This window comes from Procambarus clarkii, chromosome 33 (genome assembly GCF_040958095.1).
Source record: "Procambarus clarkii isolate CNS0578487 chromosome 33, FALCON_Pclarkii_2.0, whole genome shotgun sequence".
Lineage (NCBI taxonomy): Eukaryota > Metazoa > Arthropoda > Malacostraca > Decapoda > Cambaridae > Procambarus > Procambarus clarkii.
In genome coordinates this window covers 9,751,834-9,769,964 of record NC_091182.1, presented here as the reverse complement: position 1 = coordinate 9,769,964, position 18,131 = coordinate 9,751,834, and positions in this window count along the sequence as shown.

Genomic DNA, 18,131 nt, shown 5'->3' with positions numbered 1-18,131 from the left:
TAGTGTTCGTTGTTGTGATGTTCGTTGTTGTGGTGTTCGTTGTTGTAGTGTTCGTTGTTGAGATGTTCGTTGTTGTAGTGTTCGTTGTTGTAGTGTTCGTTGTTGTAGTGTTCATTGTTGTAGTATTCGTTTTTGAGATGTTCGTTGTTGAGATGTTCGTTGTTGTAGTGTTCGTTGTTGAGATATTCGTTGTTGAGATGTTCGTTGTTGAGATGTTCGTTGTTGTGGTGTTTGTTGATGTGGTGTTCGTTGTTGTAGTGTTCGTTTTTGTAGTGTTCGTTGTTGTAGTGTTCGTTGTTGTAGTGTTCATTGTTACAAAGTTCGTTGTTGAAGTGTTCGTTGTTGTAGTGTTCATTGTTGTAGTGTTCGTTGTTGTAATGTTCGTTGTTGTGGTGTTCGATGTTGTACTGTTCGTTGTTGTAGTGTTCGTTCTTGTAGTGTTCATTGTTGTAATGTTCGTTGTTGTAGTGTTTGTTGTTGTAGTGTTCGTTGTTGTAGTGTATGTTGTTGTAGTGTTCGTTGTTGTAGTGTTCATTGTTGTGGAGTTCGTTCTTATAACGTTCGTTGTTGTAGTGTTCGTTGTTCTAATGTTCGTTGTTGTGGTGTTCGTTGTTGTAGCATTCGTTGTTGTAGTGTTTGTTGTTATAGTGTTCGTTGTTGTAATGTTAGTTGTTGTAGTGTTCATTGTTGTAATTTTCGTTGTTGTGGTGTTCGTTGTAGTAGTGTTCGTTGTTGTGGTGTTCGTTGTTGTGGTGTTCGTTGTTGTAGTGTTCGTTGTTGTGGTGTTCGTTGTTGTGGTGTTCGTTGTTGTAGTGTTCGTTGTTGAAGTGTTCGTTGTTGTTTTGTTCGTTGTTGTAGTGTTCAATGTTGTATTGTTCGTTGTTGTAGTGTTAATTATTGTAGTGTTCGTTGTAGTGGTGTTCGTTGTTGTAATGGTCGTTTTTGTGATTTTCGTTGTTATAACGTTCGTTTTTGAGGTGTTCGTTGTTGTAAAGTTTGTTGTTGTGGAGTTCGTTGTTGTGGTGTTCGTTGTTGTATTGTTCATTGTTGTGGTGTTCGTTGTTGTAAAGTTCGTTGTTGTGGTGTTTGTTGTTAAGGTTTTCGTAGTTGTAGTGTTCGTTGTTCTTATTTTCGTTGTTGTAGTGTTCATTATTGTGGTGTTCGTTGTTGTGGTGTTCGTTGTTCTAGTGTTCGTTGCTGTAGTGTTCATTATTGTGGTGTTCGTTGTTGTGGTGTTCGTTGTACTAGTGTTCGTTGTTGTAGTGTTCGTTGTTGTAGTGTTCATTATTGTGGTGTTCGTTGTTGTGGAGTTCGTTGTTCTTGTGTTCGTTTTTGTAGTGTTCGTTGTTGAGATGTTCGTTGTTGAGATGTTCGTTTTTGTGATGGTCGTTGTTGTGATGTTCGTTGTTGTAGTGTTCGTTGTTGAGATGTTCGTTATTGTGGTGTTCGTTGTAGTAGTGTTCGTTGTTGAGATGTTCGTTGTTGAGATGTTCGTTGTTGTAGTGTTCGTTGTTTTAGTGTTTGTAGGATATTTGGGCTTGATTCTGATTAATCAATAATTAAAGTTGTAAATTAAATTACGAAGGACCACCCGCTTTTATAGTAAAGAGGGAAACTGAGAATTTAGATTATTGGATAAAATTCTAGAGAAAACCAGTGACTATGGATATAACTAGAAAGCATGATCATAAGAATAATTAATGGGCTGTATTATTAAAGAAACAAACCTCAAACACCTACATTGGGGGGTTATTACTGGAGGTAAGTACGTCCAGGAATCAGTGTGGTTCGTTCACTAATTCAATTAATAATAATCTAATCCTATAAATAATGCTGAATATAATATCATTCACATAAAGAAGAAAATGAATATGAGCATAGTAATGAGTTACAGTAAATCACACATTAATCAAAATATTCTGAATACATCAAATTGCAATGTAATGGATAAAAAGAAATAAGCCTTAGCTTGTAGCCGATTCCTTTAGATAACCATGGAAGTCCTCTTAATCTCCAAGTCTGGTACACGGACGAATGGTACGGTTAACATGGAGAAGACAGCAGGAGGAATTCGTCTCTCGAGCTGCAAGATAAATAACTACCAGTAGCAATTGATTTAACTACTCAATTCATATTCAAGATTATTAATATCTACAGATGGAATTCTAATCACCTGTTATTAGGTGTTATCCCGCTGCGTGACGAACAATCACCCCGCTATTATTAAACCTGTAAATGATGCATCAAATAAAAGGTACTTAGCTGTGGGCACTGTATAAGTATTAAGATTGCCGTAATTTCGCATCCCAGGTTCCGGTGAACCTATCCTGGATTGATGCGTTTCAAGCTGGCTGATCACGTGTCGTCAGGAACCAAGTCTATGGGTCCCTCATTTAACACTAGCACTAGCTGAAGATATAATCTGCAAGGTCGTTCACGCCTCACAGTGGCGGCTTTCATCTGAGGATGAATAACACCTGCCCGATTTGCTGGGCAATGGCGTCCTTTATGAGTACGGTAAGCACAGTTCTGCCTCCTTTCGGCTCTGCACGTGTCCGCGTACTGAGGATGGATGGCATCCCTCCAACCCACGCCGAGTCGACGTTCATAACACAAATTATTGTCACGAACATTAATATTTCTCGCATTCGCGCTTGAAACTCTAAAGACTGGACGGGTTTATTATTTAGAGGAACGAAATATTATTATTTAACTATTTAAGAATAGTAAATATATAAGGGAGAGGAATTAATGTCTCCCCATGGCATTCATTGATGACGTTAACACTATCGTGAGGTAGACGCTATGATTCTAACGCTCTATTCGGCTTTTAGTTAGAGAACAATTCGTCTGCAATCAGTTGCCATACAGAATGCTTTAATTATGGGGAATCGTATTTAATTCTCACACAAATTGAATAGAATGTGTTTTACTGTAAAGAAATCTGACGCAATACGGGCGTCAGGTGACGTGAGAATTCTAGCCTAATGCACAGATGAATTATTAGTACATGAGAATTCTACGAGTTGTTAATTTTACTTACTACAATATTAAGTATGGTTAGTAATAAGTAATGAGAATACAACAATGCTGTATTCGATGTTGGAAATATCCAACATAACTCCGGGGGGGGAATCTCAGGGTCGCAGTGTACTGTGTTGTACTGACCTATCCCGAAGTGATGTTAAGATTAATACATTAGTATATTAGTATGTTAGTATGGTAGTACACACACATAACGAACGTCCTGGATTTATCAAGGACTTACAAGAATTTGAATCTTGCGTGTTGCCTTTGTAGTGTTGCCTTTGCATAAGACCTTAACCACTCTTAGGACACCTTGTCGATCTGGGTGAATGGTGACGATTTTTCCTATAGGCCACTCGGACCTTGGTCCGTCGCTGTCGACTAGTACAAGGTCTCCAGGTTTTAATTGTACCTTATTGTAAGGACTCGAAGCTCCGTAGTGGTACTCTCGTAGAGCTGTGAGGTATTCTCGAGTCCACACCTCATTCCACCTGTTAATAACTCTAGAAAGATGCTGGTAGCTTTCCACCAAGTCTCCTCTGGTCACATGGGACGGGTCTACTGGGTCCTCTTCGGCTAAGGGGATGAGAGGGCTCAGTAGACCTCCATGGATCAAGTGAGAGGGGCTCAGTGGTTCTCTCTGGGTGTAATCATCAGACAGGTAGGTGATCGGGCGGTTATTGACTCGCGCCTCGATTTCCACAACAATAGTTTGGAGTTCTGAGTAACTGACCTTTTGTCGGTGTAACGTTTTCCTTAGACATCTTTTGACTGTGCCTACCATTCGCTCATAGAACCCACCTTGCCAAGGGGCTCTTGGTGCTATGAATTTCCAGTGACATTGTCTTCTTTGTAAGACTGATTGCACTTCAGGGTGGTTCCAGACTTCTCGCAAACAACTTTCTCCCGCTACAAAATTAGATCCGTTGTCTGATATCATTAATCTAGGACATGATCGACGGGCAGCAAATCTGCGGAAAGCTTGAATGAAAGCTTCAGCACTCATGTCTGGGGTGACCTCTAAGTGCACGCCTCTGGTTGTAGCACAGGTAAAGAGACAAATGTACGCCTTCACTGGTATATTATCTGGGTTACCAGTGAGGAGTAAGGCTCCTGTATAATCTACTCCAGTGGTTTTGAATGGACGAAGATGAACTACTCGCTCTTCTGGGAGTGGAGGAGGTCCTGGGTAAGGACAGACTCTAGCGTCGTATCTCTTACAGATTACACAAGATTTAATAATGGTCTTAACAGTCTGACGACCTTGAGGAAGCCAGTACTTTTGTCTAAGGTCGGTGAGAGTATCTAAAACTCCACCATGTAGGGTACCATGTTGATGGTGATGTAAGACAAAAAGTTTAGTTATGATGTGGTGGCGAGGTAAAAGGATTGGGTTCTTAGTGTCTAAGTCAATCTTTGCATGTAGCAAACGTCCTCCACATCGTAGTATGTTATGAGTGTCGACATCGTACCAGATGCCCAGAGATTTAGTGAGTTTATCCGGAAGATTCTCAAATTCGCTTCCATAAGTCTCTTGCTGCGCCCGCTTAATCCAATAGTGAACAGGATTGGGAAATTTGTGTCGAATCCCTACTTTAGAGAGAAAATCAAACACGTGTGCAGTCACTCGTAACAATTTGCTTAAATTAGAATAATGATGAGGATTAATGGCTAATGTTCGCTGAGGCTCTGGTTCCTTCATGGGAGCGGCGATACTTGTTGGATATTTCCAACATCGAATACAGCATTGTTGTATTCTCATTACTTATTACTAACCATATTAATATTGTAGTAAGTAAAATTAACAACTGGTAGAATTCTCCTGTACTAATAATTCATCTGTGCATTAGGCTAGAATTCTCACGTCATCTGACCCCAGTATTGCGTCAGATTTCTTTACAGTAAAACACATTATATACAATTTGTGTGAGAATTAAATACGATTCTCCATAATTAAAGCATTCTGTATGGCAACTGATTGCAGACGAATGGTTCTCTAACTAAAAGCCGAATAGAGCTTTAGAATCAAAACGTTTACCTCGCGATAGAGGTAGCGTCATCAATGAATGCTATGGGGAGACATTAATTCCTCTCCCTTATATCTTTACTATTCTTAAATAGTTAAATAATAATATTCCGTTCCTCTAAATAATAAACCCGTCTAGTCTTTAGAGTTTCAAGCGCGAATGCGAGAAATCTTAATGTTCATGCCAATAATTTGTGTAATGAACGTCGACTCGGCGTGGGGGGAGGGACGCGACGCCATCCTCAGTCGGTGAGGGAGTCGGTACACGTACACGTGGGGAACCGAAGAGAGGCAGACCTGCGCTTACCGTACTCACAAAAGACGCCATTGTCCAGCAAATAGGACACGTGTGTCTATCCACAGATGAAAGCCGCCACTGTGAGGCGTGAACGACCTTGCAGATAATATCTTCAACTAGTGCTGGTGTTAAATAAGGGACCCCTAGACTTGGTTCCTGACGACACGTGATCAGCCAACTTGAGACGTACAAATCCAGGATAAGCTCACCTGAATTTAGGATACGTAATTACGGCAATCTTAATACTTACACAGTGCCCACAGTTAAGTACTTTTATTTGATGCATCATTTATAAGTGTATTAATGGTAGGGTGATTGCACGTCACGCGGCAAGACAACACCTAATAACAGGTGATTAGAATTCTATCTGTAGATATCAATAATCTTGAATATGTATTGAGTAGTTAAATCAATTGCTACTGGTAGTCATTTATCTTGCAGCTCGAGAGACGAATTCCTCATGCTGTCTTCTCCATGCTAACCGTGTCATTCGTCGGTGTACCAGACTTGGAGATTAAGAGGACTGCCAGGGTTATCTAAAGGAATCTATTACCAGCTAAGGCTTATTTCTTTTATTCATAACTTTGCAATTTGATACATTCAGAATGTACAACATAATGTGTGATTTACTGTAACTCATTATTATGCTCATATTCATGTTCTTCTTTGTATGAATGATATTATATTCAACATTAATTATAGGATTAGATTATTATTAATAGAATTAGTGAACGAACCACCCTGATTCCTGGACGTACTGACCTCCAGTAATAACCCCCCAATGTAGGTGTTTGAGGTTTGGTTTTAATAATACAGCCCATTAATTATTCTTATGATCATATTTTCTAGTCATTTCCATAGTCACTGGTTTTCTCTAGAATTTTATCTAATGATCTGAAATTCTCAGTTTCCCTCTTTACTTTAAAAGCGGGTGGTCCTTCGTAATTTAATTTACTACTTTAATTATTAATTAATCAGAATCAAACCCAAATATCCCACAATACTGGTCACTATGACTTGTGGCTTTTGTTTGGGCCACTGACCACCAACAAGCCATGAAGGTCCGTTGAACCACAGCGAAGATTTGACAAGTTGTTTTAATGTCAATCCTCTTGATAAATAATCGGCAGGATTGTCCTTAGTAGGGACATGTCTAAACTTATAACTTGCGGATAAATCATGAATCTCCCTGACGCGATTACTGACGTAAGGAGTCTTGTTGTTATTGTTTCTTACCCATTGTAAGACTGCCTCGTTGTCTGACCACACTACAATCTCACCCAAGTTGATATTATTGAGTGTCTTTGCCAGGCAATGGGCCAACCTTACTCCCACTAGCAATGCAGTCAACTCCATCTGAGGTAAGGATCTCTTCTTGATGGGAGCAACTCTAGCTTTTGATGTGTGTAAAATTGATTGAGCACTGTTAACTAAATAAACTACTGCGCCATATGCTTTGCCAGAGGCATCGCAAAAAACGTGCAAATTGGTGGGTAAGTTTGGTCCTGAAGCATTACGTGGAAATTTCAAAACACCTAACTGATTAAAATCCGTTGAGAGTATTTGCCATTTGGCTTGTAACTCACTTGGTAACGGATCATCCCATCCCATATGTTGTTGCCAGCACTCCTGCATTAGGAGTTTGCCCCTTATTAATATAGGACTAAGTAGGCCTAAAGGGTCAAATGGTTGACTGACAAATGAGAGCAGTGTTCTCATGGTAAGGGTTGAGTTATCAGTTTGCACTGACTTGACATTCATCTCGTCAGTGTTGGTGTTCCATTCCACGCCTAGAACCTTTAATTTACTGGGTACCTGATAATCGGGAAATTCTTTCTCAATTAACTGGTTAAGCAGTTTATTATTTGAGGCCCATGACTGTAGAGGCATATTAGCTCCTAACAGTTCACGGTTAGCCTCATGGTAGATTTCTACCAGATCAGCTTGATCATTAGTTGTCCCCTGGAAATTGTCGACATATAAGTTGTCGCTAATGGTTGCCTTATAAGGGCTGTCTGATTTCCTCAAATGCGTGTCTAATGTTGCTTGCAAAAGAAACGGTGAGGACGTAGCACCAAATAATACAGAGGCAAACCGATAGGTGATTATTTCACTGTTAGGATCCAGTGGATCCTTGTACCAGAGGAATTTTGTGTAGTCACGATCTTCCTCCTGCAATCCTACTCGGAGAAAGGCTTTGCTGATGTCAGCAGTATAGGCAAAAATGCCTGTGCGAAATCGTAACAACACGTCATGTAGCCTTTGTGTTAGGCTAGGTCCCGTTTGGAGACATTCATTTAGAGACACACTATTAGGCTTTACTTTAGCACTGCAATTAAAGACAATACGAATAGGTGTTGTCAGTGAGTCTTTCACCAGAGCATGGTGAGGTAAATAATGACCTGTTTTTCGGTCATCGTGTTCAACAACTTCAATGAACTTATTGTCAAGTTGTTGTTGGATAAGTTGGTGATACATGGTTAGTTTGTCTGGCTGCTTCTGCAGTCGTGTTAATTGAGACCGCAATTGTGAGGCTGCCATAAAATAATTCACTGGAAGTTGGGGATGATCTAACTTCCATGGAAGTCTTACCCAGTATTGTTTATTTGAGTAGACAACTGTATCCAGATTTTGCTGGTAAGTCCATGTATCATCAGGACTTGGTTGCTCAGGGATGATGCCTAACGTATCTAAATCCCACAAACGATGTATTGGTGGGTCAGACTCAATGTCCTCGGCTATTTCCCGGAAGCGTAGGGGTGACTGCTCTAAGCCTAGTCACGCCACAATTACATTATTGGTTTGTTGGTTTGTGGGCGCTGGACCTTGTCTGAAAAGCACGGGTCCTGTGAGCAATTTGCCACCTGCGGACGACAACAAATTCATACCATGTTGCCTAGTGCATCCAGTGATAAACTTGTAGTAATGATCCGCGCCTATTAATATTCCAATATCTGTGAGACAATCGGAATTTATTTTATGATCCGCTAGCCTCATGCGGTTTCGCTTAAGGTGTCTCGCAGTGCGAGCTAATCCTGTGACCTGCAGGTCCGTAGGAATCTTATCCACTACCACCACATGGATTGGGCTAGCAGAGGATCCTAGTCTAACTAGTAATTTAACCACCTTGTAGTCACGTGGTCCACTATTTGATAGAAAACCAGAAATGTTTAACTTCACACTTTTGGTAGGTTTTAAATTTAAATCATCTACCAACTGTTGTGTGATGAAGGTTTTTTGGGAACCTTGGTCAAAGAGACCTCTACTGTTAATTCTAGATCTTCGGTTTATTAATTTAAGCTGAGCGGTAGGCAAGGTAGTACTGTTGCCTGACTCAGTAGCGAGTACATTCACTTCGTGATGTACTTTACAATATTGCACTGCAGTAGAATTAGTAAAATTCTCTCCAGTGGACATAGTTGGTGTAGGAGATTTCCTACATAATGCGTAGTGGTGTACACCCTGGTTACAACGGTTGCAAGTACGTAGTGGTACTGCACATTTCTTGGGATCATGAGAACCCATACATTTAGTGCATTTGTGCAATTCCTGTAACCTTTTAACTCTAGCATTATACGTAGGATAAGCTGAGCATTGGGAAGTGGTGTGTTCCTGATTGCAGAAAAGACACTTTCTTTGATTAATAGACTTAGTCTCTTTAGTAGACAAGTCATGAGTTATCTCTGAAGGAGATACTGAGTAGGTACCTACATTTCCACTTCTTTTCCTGGTGGATGGAGTAGGTTTGGATTTATATTTATTAGACTTACTTGGAGTCTGTTTAGGTTTGACTGAAATATCAGTATTAATTGGTTTGGACTCAGGTTTAATTTTGTCATGAGTCTTTAACCTATTAACTGTGATCCTCAACCCCTCGAAAATCTGATCGAGAGTAAGAAACTCAGTATTATAATGTGAGCAGAGCTCTGTCAAGACGTTTCGAGGTAATTTCCTCTGTAACAATAGCTTGATAGACCATTCAGAACTAGATATATTAACCTTAGTACCAAGGCCTTCTCTAGAGACTCTACTTCTAGTCTGAAGCTTTGAAGTGACTCTGGTCTACTGTTTGGTGCATTCAGATCTAGCAATTGATAATAAAGGGTGGCTATACTTAACTCTTTGTTGCAATAGTTTAACTTCAGGAGTTTTATAGCTTCCTCATAATTACTCTCATTAAGATTAAGGTTATGTATGACCTTTTTAGCCTCTCCTTTGAGAAGACTGAGTAGGTATGAAAATTTAGAAACTTTGTCTAGAGACTGTTTCTTATGGATGTGAACTTCAAAAGAAGTCCAAAAATTGTCCCAATTTTCTGTATCTAATCCCGAAAAGGTGGGCAAGTCTAGAGTAGGTAAACGAACCTCAGGTAAGTGATTATTGAAGTGAGACCCAGTGTTGCTGGCATTGGATCCAGACTGTTTGGCTAATTTAGATAGCCTGAAAATTTTATCATGAGTCTCCTCTTCATATTGGGAGATGTCGGTTACTATTTGACTTACTTCATCAGGATCAATTTCTACAGTATTTAGTAGATTAAGATAAGATTGACTTGCAGTTCTGACTTGATCAAATTTCAGATCAGCCAATCTAACTGTTGACTCTAAGTGATGAGAGTCAATGGGATTATCTTTAGTTAAGTCATCAGCCTTATTAATTAATCTGGTCAAGTGACCTTTAAGGCCAATGTAGGTTCTCCTCAATTGTTCAGGAGCAGCCATGTTGGGCTTAGGTTCAAACTTCACAGTGTTAGGGTATGTATTACTAATGAAGCTTGGATACTTGTTCATTAGTGAACAGGTAACATTAATTGTAGCCTAAATTAAGGTGACTACTTTATATTTTACCTCACTTGAGGTTGAATGTACCTACCTACCTAACAACAAATAGCTAGATATTTTGTGTACTGTCTGAACTCCACCACTAGTTCTCGTCCGGTTAGCTCATCCTCATCACCATCAGAGTTAATGGAGATAATCCAGCAATACGCAAAATAGATACACAAATTAATGCATACAAGAGAAATATTATGGAGACACTCCAATCAGAGTTATCTCAAATTTTATCCCACCCTATAGAGGGTCAGCACAGATAATATAATATATACAACACTGACTAGTTTTAGATCTAGTCGTAATAATTCCTAACTAGGAACTATAAAATTATTTAGTCTGGGCTTGTACCAAATTCAGCACAATCTCAGCCTAAATTCTACCTAATAACATGGGTAAAGATTATTGTGGTGCAATAAGGTAAATATAGTTGTGCTGTATTTTTGTTTTTTTTTGTTTTATAAGAGTGCTCTTGCACACATAGGTGAACAATTATGTACAGTTAAGTTTGGCTTGCTAGCCACAGCCTTTTGTGATGGTTGATGGTGTTAATTAACTTGTCAACCACATGCAACCTAGATTCCCATGACAAATGTACACAGTCTCTGTTCAGGTTCTGTCTGTAAGGTCTGGCTGTAAATTGGATATATGTGGCATTCAATCTCACTCGGTTTTCAGCCTGAAATTTATGTACTTAGCAGCTCTCAGGTAGTATTCCTGAGTTACTCCCCAACGATTATCTTGGCTTGGTTGGCGAGGCTCCACTAATGTGAATACTACTGATTCACTGATGAGCTTGAAAGAAGAAATTATGTTTTTGAGGTGTTTGATCACCTTGGCTGGATGACGAGTGGGGTGGATGTCATTGCCACCTAAGTATATGATGGTTAGGTGGTGAGGCCACTCTAACGCAGGTGTTAGGTTGGTGTTATTGTAAAAGTTATGAGCTGTTGCTCCTGGTGACCTAAAGATTCTCACCTCGGTGTGAGGTATAGGTCTAAGTGTTGTGGGTAATTGGCTATGACCCACTAAAGCTACTTTATACATGAGGTAAAGGTAGCAATATGTTAGTGTTATCTAGGCTAACTAATGTGTTACAATGTTAGTTGACACAATTAATTAAATAGCTAGTCTAGCTTCTATCACACAAGGATTAGCTATTAATGGTTAATATTTTAATTATAAATTTAATGCCTATCCGGTTCGATAAGGACCATAATGTGGGATATTTGGGCTTGATTCTGATTAATCAATAATTAAAGTAGTAAATTAAATTACGAAGGACCACCCGCTTTTATAGTAAAGAGGGAAACTGAGAATTTAGATCATTGGATAAAATTCTAGAGAAAACCAGTGACTATGGATATAACTAGAAAGCATGATCATAAGAATAATTAATGGGCTGTATTATTAAAGAAACAAACCTCAAACACCTACATTGGGGGGTTATTACTGGAGGTAAGTACGTCCAGGAATCAGTGTGGTTCGTTCACTAATTCAAATAATAATAATCTAATCCTATAAATAATGCTGAATATAATATCATTCACATAAAGAAGAAAATGAATATGAGCATAGTAATGAGTTACAGTAAATCACACATTAATCAAAACATTCTGAATACATCAAATTGCAATGTAATGGATAAAAAGAAATAAGCCTTAGCTTGTAGCCGATTCCTTTAGATAACCATGGAAGTCCTCTTAATCTCCAAGTCTGGTACACGGACGAATGGTACGGTTAACATGGAGAAGACAGCAGGAGGAATTCGTCTCTCGAGCTGCAAGATAAATAACTACCAGTAGCAATTGATTTAACTATTCAATTCATATTCAAGATTATTAATATCTACAGATGGAATTCTAATCACCTGTTATTAGGTGTTATCCCGCTGCGTGACGAACAATCACCCCGCTATTATTAAACCTGTAAATGATGCATCAAATAAAAGGTACTTAGCTGTGGGCACTGTATAAGTATTAAGATTGCCGTAATTTCGCATCCCAGGTTCCGGTGAACCTATCCTGGATTGATGCGTTTCAAGCTGGCTGATCACGTGTCGTCAGGAACCAAGTCTAGGGGTCCCTCATTTAACACCAGCACTAGCTGAAGATATTATCTGCAAGGTCGTTCACGCCTCACAGTGGCGGCTTTCATCTGAGGATGAATAACACCTGTCCGATTTGCTGGGCAATGGCGTCCTTTATGAGTACGGTAAGCACAGTTCTGCCTCCTTTCGGCTCTGCACGTGTCCGCGTACTGAGGATGGATGGCGTCCCTCCAACCCACGCCGAGTCGACGTTCATAACACAAATTATTGTCACGAACATTAATATTTCTCGCATTCGCGCTTGAAACTCTAAAGACTGGACGGGTTTATTATTTAGAGGAACGAAATATTATTATTTAACTATTTAAGAATAGTAAATATGTAAGGGAGAGGAATTAATGTCTCCCCATGGCATTCATTGATGACGTTAACACTATCGCGAGGTAGACGGTATAATTCTAACGCTTTATTCGGCTTTTAGTTAGAGAACAATTCGTCTGCAATCAGTTGTCATACAGAATGCTTTAATTATGGAGAATCGTATTTAATTCTCACACAAATTGAATATAATGTGTTTTACTGTAAAGAAATCTGACGCAATACTGGCGTCCGGTGACGTGAGAATTCTAGCCTAATGCACAGATGAATTATTAGTACAGGAGAATTCTACGAGTTGTTAATTTTACTTAATACAATATTAATATGGTTAGTAATAAGTAATGAGAATACAACAATGCTGTATTCGATGTTGGAAATATCCAACATTCGTTGATGTGGTGTTCGTTGTTGTAGTGTTCGTTGTTGTAGTGTTCGTTGTTGTAGTGTTCGTTGTTGTAGTGTTCATTGTTGTAGTGTTCGTTGTTGTAGTGTTCGTTGTTGTAGTGTTCGTTGTTGTAGTGTTCGTTGTTGTAGTGTTCGTTGTTGTGGTGTTCGTTATTGTACTGTTCGTTGTTGTAGTGTTCGTTCTTGTAGTGTTCATTGTTGTAATGTTCGTTGTTGTAGTGTTTGTTGTTGTAGTGTTCGTTGTTGTAGTGTATGTTGTTGTAGTTTTCGTTGTTGTAGTGTTTGTTGTTGTAGTGTTCGTTGTTGTAGTGTATGTTGCTGTAGTGTTCGTTGTTGTAGTGTTCGTTGTTGTGGTGTTCGTTGTTGTGGTGTTCGTTGTTGTAGTGTTCGTTGTTGAAGTGTTCATTGTTGTTTTGTTCGTTGTTGTAGTGTTCAATGTTGTATTGTTCGTTGTTGTAGTGTTAATTATTGTAGTGTTCGTTGAAGTGGTGTTCGTTGTTGTAATGGTCGTTTTTGTGATTTTCGTTGTTGTAATGTTCGTTGTTGAGGTGTTCGTGTTTGTAAAGTTCGTTGTTGTGGAGTTCGTTGTTGTGGTGTTCGATGTTGTATTGTATGTTGTTGTGGTGTTCGTTGTTGTAAAGTTCGTTGTTGTGGTGTTTGTTGTTATGGTTTTCGTAGTTGTAGTGTTCGTTGTTGTAGTGTTCGTTGCTCTGATTTTCGTTGTTGTAGTGTTCGTTGCTCTGATTTTCGTTGTTGTAGTGTTCATTATTGTGGTGTTCGTTGTTGAGATGTTCGTTGTTGTGATGTTCGTTGTTGTAGTGTTCGTTGTTGAGATGTTCGTTGTTGTGGTGTTCGTTGTTGTAGTGTTCATTGTTGAGATGTTCGTTGTTGTAGTGTTCGTTGTTGTAGTGTTCTTTGTTGTAGTGTTCGTTTTTGAGATGTTCGTTGTTGACATGTTCGTTGTTGTAGTGTTCGTTGTTGAGATGTTCGTTGTTGAGAGGTTCGTTGTTGAGATGTTCGTTGTTGTGGTGGTCGTTGTTGTAATGTTCGCTGTTGTGATGTTCGTTGTTGTATTGTTCGTTGTTGAGATGTTTGTTGTTGAGATGTTCGTTGTTGAGATGTTCGTTGTTGTGGTGTTCGTTGATGTGGTGTTCATTTTTGTAGTGTTCGTTGTTGTAATGTTCGTTGTTGTAGTGTTCGTTGTTGTAGTGTTCATTGTTGTAAAGTTCGTTGTTGTAGTGTTCGTTGTTGTAGTGTTCGTTGTTGTAGTGTTCGTTGTTGTAATGTTCGTTGTTGTGGTGTTCGTTGTTGTACTGTTCGTTGTTGTAGTGTTCGTTCTTGTAGTGTTCATTGTTGTAATGTTCGTTGTTGTAGTGTTTGTTGTTGTAGTGTTCGTTGTTGTAGTGTATGTTGTTGTAGTGTTCGTTGTTGTAGTGTTCATTGTTGTAGAGTTCGTTCTTATAACGTTTGTTGTTGTAGTATTCATTGTTCTAATGTTCGTTGTTGTGGTGTTTGTTGTTGTAGCGTTCGTTGTTGTAGTGTTTGTTGTTGTAGTGTTCGTTGTTTTAATGTTAGTTGTTGTAGTGTTCATTGTTGTAATTTTCGTTGTTGTGGTGTTCGTTGTTGTAGTGTTCGATGTTGTGGTGTTCGTTGTTGTGGTGTTCGTTGTTGTAGTGTTCGTTGTAGTGATGTTCGTTGTTGTGGTGTTCGTTGTTGTAGTGTTCGTTGTTTAAGTGTTCGTTGTTGTTTTGTTCGTTGTTGTAGTGTTCAATGTTGTATTGTTCGTTGTTGTAGTGTTAATTATTGTAGTGTTCGTTGTAGTGGTGTTCGTTGTTGTAATAGTCGTTTTTGTGATTTTCGTTGTTGTAACGTTCGTTGTTGTAGTGTTCGTTGTTGTGGTGTTCGTTGCTGTAGTGTTTGTTGTTGTGGTGATAGTTGTTGAAGTGTTCGTTGTTGTAGTGTTCGTTGTTGAAGTGTTCGTTGTTGAGATGTTCGTTGTTGAGATGTTCGTTGTTGTGGTGTTCGTTGGGTTGATGTTCGTTGTTGTGGTGTTCGTGGTTGTGATGTTCGTTGTTGTGGTGTTCGTTGTTGTAGTGTTCGGTGATGTGGTGTTCGTTGTTGTAGTGTTTGTTGTTGTAGTGTTCGGTATTGTAGTGTTCGTTGTTGTAGTGTTCGTTTTTGTAGTGTTCGTTGTTGTAGTGTTCGTTGTTGTAGTGTTCGTTGTTGAGATGTTCGTTGTTGTGGTGTTCGTTGTTGTAGTGTTCGTTGTTGTAGTGTACGTTGTTGTAGTGTTCGTTGTTTTAGTGCTCATTTTTGTGGTGTTCGTTGTTGAAGTGTTCGTTGTTGTAGTGTTCGTCGTTGTGGTGTTCGTTGTTGTAGTGTTCGTTGTTGAGATGGTCGTTGTTGAGATGTTCGTTGTTGAGATGTTCGTTGTTGTGGTGTTCGGTGATGTGGTGTTCGTTGTTGTAGTGTTTGTTGTTGTAGTGTTCGTTATTGTAGTGTTCGTTGTTGTAGTGTTCGTTTTTGTAGTGTTCGTTGTTGTAGTGTTCGTTGTTGTAGTGTTCGTTGTTGAAATGTTCGTTGTTGTGGTGTTCGTTGTTGCAGTGTTCGTTGTTGAGATGTTCGTTGTTGTAGTGTTCGTTGTTGAGATGTTCGTTGTTGAGATGTTCGTTGTTGAGATGTTCGTTGTTGTGGTGTTCGGTGTTGTAATGGTCGTTTTTATGATGTTCGTTGTTGTAATGTTCGTTGTTGTGGTGTTCGTTGTTGTAGCGTTCGTATTTGTGGTGCTCGTTGTTGTAGTGTTCATTGTTGTACTGTTCGTTGATGAGATGTTCGTTGTTGTGAGTTCGTTGTTGTGGTGTTCGTTGTTGTGGTGTTCGTTGTTGTGAGTTCGTTGTTGTGCTGTTCGTTGTTGTAATGGTCGTTTTTATGATGTTCGTTGTTGTAATGTTCGTTGTTGTGGTGTTCGTGGTTGTAAAGTTCGTTGTTGTGGAGTTCGTTGTTGTGGTGTTCGTTGTTGTCGTGTTCGTTTTTGAGATGTTCGTTGTTCATATGTTCGTTGTTGCAAAGTTCGTTGTAGTGGTGTTTGTTGTTGAGATGTTCGTTGTTGAGATGTTCGTTGTTGAGATGTTCGTTGTTGAGATGTTCGTTGTTGTGGTGTTCGTTGGGTTGATGTTCGTTGTTGTGGTGTTCATGGTTGTGATGTTCGTTGTTGTGGTGTTCGTTGTTGTAGTGTTCGGTGATGAGATGTTCGTTGTTGTGAGTTCGTTGTTGTGGTGTTCGTTGTTGTGGTGTTCGTTGTTGTGAGTTCGTTGTTGTGCTGTTCGTTGTTGTAATGGTCGTTTTTATGATGTTCGTTGTTGTAATGTTCGTTGTTGTGGTGTTCGTGGTTGTAAAGTTCGTTGTTGTGGAGTTCGTTGTTGTGGTGTTCTTTGTTGTAGTGTTCGTTGTTGTGGTGTTCGTTGTTGTAGTGTTCATTGTTGTACTGTTCGTTGATGAGATGTTCGTTGTTGAGACGTTCGTTGTTGAGATGTTCGTTGTTGAGATGTTCGTTGTTGTAGTGTTCGTTGTTGTGAGTTCGTTGTTGTGGTGTTCGTTGTTGTCGTGTTCGTTTTTTAGATGTTCGTTGTTCATATGTTCGTTGTTGCAAAGTTCGTTGTAGTGGTGTTTGTTGTTGAGATGTTCGTTGTTGAGATGTTCGTTGTTGAGATGTTCGTTGTTGAGATGTTCGTTGTTGTGGTGTTCGTTGGGTTGATGTTCGTTGTTGTGGTGTTCATGGTTGTGATGTTCGTTGTTGTGGTGTTCGTTGTTGTAGTGTTCGGTGATGTGGTGTTCGTTGTTGTAGTGTTTGTTGTTGTAGTGTTCGTTATTGTAGTGTTCGTTGTTGTAGTGTTCGTTTTTGTAGTGTTCGTTGTTGTAGTGTTCGTTGTTGTAGTGTTCGTTGTTGAGATGTTCGTTGTTGTGGTGTTCGTTGTTGTAGTGTTCGTTGTTGTAGTGTACGTTGTTGTAGTGTTCGTTGTTTTAGTGCTCATTTTTGTGGTGTTCGTTGTTGAAGTGTTCGTTGTTGTAGTGTTCGTCGTTGTGGTGTTCGTTGTTGTAGTGTTCGTTGTTGAGATGGTCGTTGTTGAGATGTTCGTTGTTGAGATGTTCGTTGTTGTGGTGTTCGGTGATGTGGTGTTCGTTTTTGTAGTGTTTGTTGTTGTAGTGTTCGATGTTGTGGTGTTCGTTGTTGTAGTATTCGTTGTTGAAGTGTTCGTTGTTGTAGTGTTCGTTGTTTTAGTGTTCGTTTTTGTGGTGTTCGTTGTTGAAGTGTTCGTTGTTGTAGTGTTCGTCGTTGTAGTGTTCGTTGTTGTAGTGTTCGTTGTTGTTGTGTTCGTTGTTGTAGTATTCGTTGTTGAGATGTTCATTGTTGTGGTGTTCGTTGTTGTGGTGTTCGTTGTTGTGGTGTTCGTTGTTGTTGTGTTCGTTGTTGTAGTGTTCGTTGTTGTAGTGTTCGTTGTTGAAATGTTTGTTGTGGTGGTGTTCGTTGTTGTGGTGTTCGTTGTTGAAGTGTTCGTTGTTTTGGTGTTTGTTGTTGTAGTGTTCGTTGTTGTTGTGTTCGTTGTTATGGTGTTCGTTGTTATGGTGTTCGTTGTTGTTGTTGTGTTCGTTGTTGTGGTGTTCATTGTTGTAATGTTCGTTCTTGTAGTGTTCATTGTTGTAATGTTCGTTGTTGTAGTGTTTGTTGTTGTAGTGTTCGTTGTTGTAGTGTTCTTTGTTGTAATGTCCGTTGTTGTGGAGTTTATTCTTATAACCTTCGTTGTTGTAATGTTCGTTGTTCTAATGTTCGTTGTTGTGGTGTTCGTTGTTGTAGTGTTTGTTGTTGTAGTGATCGTTATTGTGGTGTTCGTTGTTGTAATGTTAGTTGTTGTAGTGTTCATTGTTGTAAATTTCGTTGTTGTGGTGTTCGTTGCTGTAGTGTTTGTTGTTGTGGTGTTCGTTGTTGTGGTGATCGTTGTTGTAGTGTTCGTTGTTGAAGTGTTCGTTGTTGTTTTCTTCGTTGTTGTTGTGTTCATTGTTGTAATGTTCGTTGTTGTAGTGTTAATTAGTGTAGTGTTCGTTGTTGTGGTGTTCGTT